The sequence below is a fragment of the Colobus angolensis genome, unplaced genomic scaffold, assembly GCF_000951035.1.
Source record: "Colobus angolensis palliatus isolate OR3802 unplaced genomic scaffold, Cang.pa_1.0 Scaffold181, whole genome shotgun sequence".
Classification (NCBI taxonomy): Eukaryota; Metazoa; Chordata; class Mammalia; order Primates; family Cercopithecidae; genus Colobus; species Colobus angolensis.
In genome coordinates, this window is record NW_012114944.1 from 634092 (window position 1) to 637218 (window position 3127).

Below are 3127 nucleotides of genomic sequence, written 5' to 3' on the forward strand. Positions count from 1 at the left end.
AAAAAAAAAAAAGAAATAGCTGCCTGGGCCTGAGTTTCTGTCCACATCTTTGTGAGCTGAAACTCTGGGGCATTTCCCTCCAGCATGGCCTTTGGTTCTAAGTCAGGTTTGGGTGGTGGATTCCTAGGAAGAGTCACAATGAGCCAGTCCCTGTGGGACAGGCGATGCCCTCTCTGGGCAATGGGCCCTGTGGATGCTGGACAGTCGAGGAGCTGATGGCATCTGAGTTCTGTGCACGGGCCAGGGCTTGTTGCTGGTTGCAGTTTCTGTGTGCGTGTGGTATGTGGGGGCGGCTCTCACTCTGCCTGGGTTAGTAATGACTGACTTGAACCTAATTCGTTAAGATACACAAGTCCAGGAAGGTGGCCCACCCAGAATTGGGCGAGTCACAGGAGCCATGGCAGCCTTCCTCTGGCCTGTCTCTGCCAGGTCTCCGCAGTGCATCCCTCAGCAGAGAGGAGCCCTGCCCAGCTCAGCAGGCCCAGGGTCCTGAAGAAGGTGGAGTTGGCCCAAGGCCCCCAGGCAGCCCTGGGATGGCAGAGGTGGCATGGCTCCCCACCTGTCTGGAGGCTCTCTACAACCCCTGAGGCCTTTCCCAAGAAGGTCTTCACCCTGGATCTAACCTGGAAGGGAGGAATCTTCCTCTGGTAGTAAAAGGGGCGGTCCGCTCCTAAAAAGGAGGTTTCCTTCCGAGGCCTCCTGCAGTCAGCCTTGCCTTAGCTGCCACAATTACACGCTAACACCCAATGGCCCAGGTTTCTCTCTAGAGCTCCGGGTGCGATCATCCAGCTTGTCTATTGGACATCTGCCCTTGGCACCTCCCAGCATGGGAAGCCCGGTCCTTGTCACTCACGGGTACTCTGCTCTCCTTCCTTACTCTTCCCAAAACCTGCTCCTCCTCTAATAGTCACTCCTTACTGGACCGTTCCCACCAACCCCCTAACCAGTTTGAGCCCAAGTGTTACTCTCCACTCCTTCATTCAAGAAACATTTATTTGGCCTGCAGTGGCTCAAGCCTGTAATCCCAGCACTTTGGAAGGCCAAGGCAGGAAGATCGCTTGAGGTCAGGAGTTTGAGACCAGCCTGGTCAACATGGTGAAAACCCATCTCTACTAAAAATACAAAAATTAGCCAGGTGGTGGTGGTGTGCGCCTGTAATCCCAGCTACTTGGGAGGCTGAAGCGGGAAAATTGCTTGAGCCTGGGAGGCAGAGGTTACAGTGAGCCGAGATTGTGCCACTGAACTACTTCAGCCTGGGTGACACAGCGAGACTCCGTCACACACACACACATACACACATACACATTTATTCAACCTCTGCTATGTGCCAGGCCCTGTGCTGGGCCCTAGAGGTAAAGACATGAGTCAGTGCCAGCACAAGATGCTCACAGGCTAGTGGAAAGCACACCATTCCACCTGGGAAGGGAAAAGATGAGAACTTGGCAAGCTCACAACAGGAGGAGGGTGTGCAGTATCTTGCTCCCTCGCTTATAAAATTCAGGAAAGGTTTCCTGGAGGAGGGGATACCAGAGTTGAGTCAGGGGAGAAGACAGAGGAGGGAGGAAAAGGACTTCCAGGCAGAGGGCAATCTGGGGCCCAGTGTGTCTGGGGGAACTGGAAGCAGGTTGACGCTGCTGGAGTGTAATATGCCGGGTAAGGGAGTTCTGGGAGACAAGGCTGGAGCCATCATCAGGAGCAGGTTAAGAAGGCTCTTGTTGGGAAGGGGAGCACCTGATAAGATTGGACTTTGTCCCGTGGCAGGGGAGAGCCACTTAAGGGTTTGGAGCTGTGGGTGAGAGTCGGGGGTAAAGGGGCCATGATCAGTTTGTATTTGATCCCCTCTGGAGGCTGTGCAGAGGTCTGAATATGAAAGTGGGGGGTACAAAGCAGGAAGCGAGATCATGATGGAAAGGCAGGAGATGATGGGGTCTGAACTAGGGCTGTGGAGGAAAGGGAAAGAAAAGGACCATTCACTAGGCGTGGGGGAGGCAGAAGATGAAAGAGTCCGGGATGACCCTCCTGTTTCTGGCTAGGGTATCGGGTGAATGGTAGGCCAGCAGTGGAGCCAAACAGTACGGGAGAAGAAATATGTTTGCGGGGAAGTTTAAGAGTCCATAAAGTTTGAGTGCCTACCGCTGGGGTGTCCAATCTTTTGACTTCTCTGGGCCACATTGGAAGAAGAATTGTCTTGGGCCACACATAAAACTCTATAACTAATGATAGCTGATGAGCTGAACAAAAATTGCCAAAAAATCTCATGTTTTAAGAAAGTTTACGAATTTGTGTTGGGCCACATTCAAAGCTGTCCTGGGCTGCGTGTGGGCCCACAGGCCATGGGTTAGACAACTTGGCCTACAGGATCTTCAGGAGGATAACTTCAGGAGGAGATGCTTAGCAGGAAACACAGGGAGAAGTGGGACTGCAGATAGGAATCCCTGTGCTAGGGAAACTATAAAAATGTTACTGATGCAAGTAGGAGAGGATGCAGTAGCTCCAGGAAGAGTACACAGAATGGGATAATGGTGAGGGTCATATCCTAGCGAGCCCTGATGGGAATGGGTGGGCCAGAGAAAAAGAAACTCAGGAGAGAGAACTCAGCCACATGGAGGACTTACTGAGAGGAGTGTCATGACAGCCAAAGGGCGAGTCATGGGAGCTGCGGCAGCCTTCCTCTGGCTGTCCTTGCCAGGCCTCCGCACCCAGAAATGCAGAGTCACCCAGCACAGAGCAGTCCAGCAGCACAAAGACAGGAATGTGTTTATTAGACCTGACATTTAGGAAGCCACTGGCAAACCTGTGGTTGGGAGAGGCAGGCTTCGACCAACATGGTAGCTCCAGTCTCAACGGTACCTATGTCTATGTGGAAGGAGCATGGGAGTGGAATTCATATGCAGAAATCAGTCTTGTTCAGCACAGACGAGGCTTGACTTTAAAGCTAAACAAATTTGCATTTTAGAATACAACCAAGGCTGGGCACGGTGCCTCACACCTGTAATCCCAGCACTTTTGGAGGCTGAGGTGGGCGGATCACTTGAGGTCAGGAGTTCGAGACCAGCCTGTCCAACATGGTGAAATCGTAGCCGGTGCCTGTAATCCCAGCTACTCGGGAGGCTGAGGCAGGAGAATC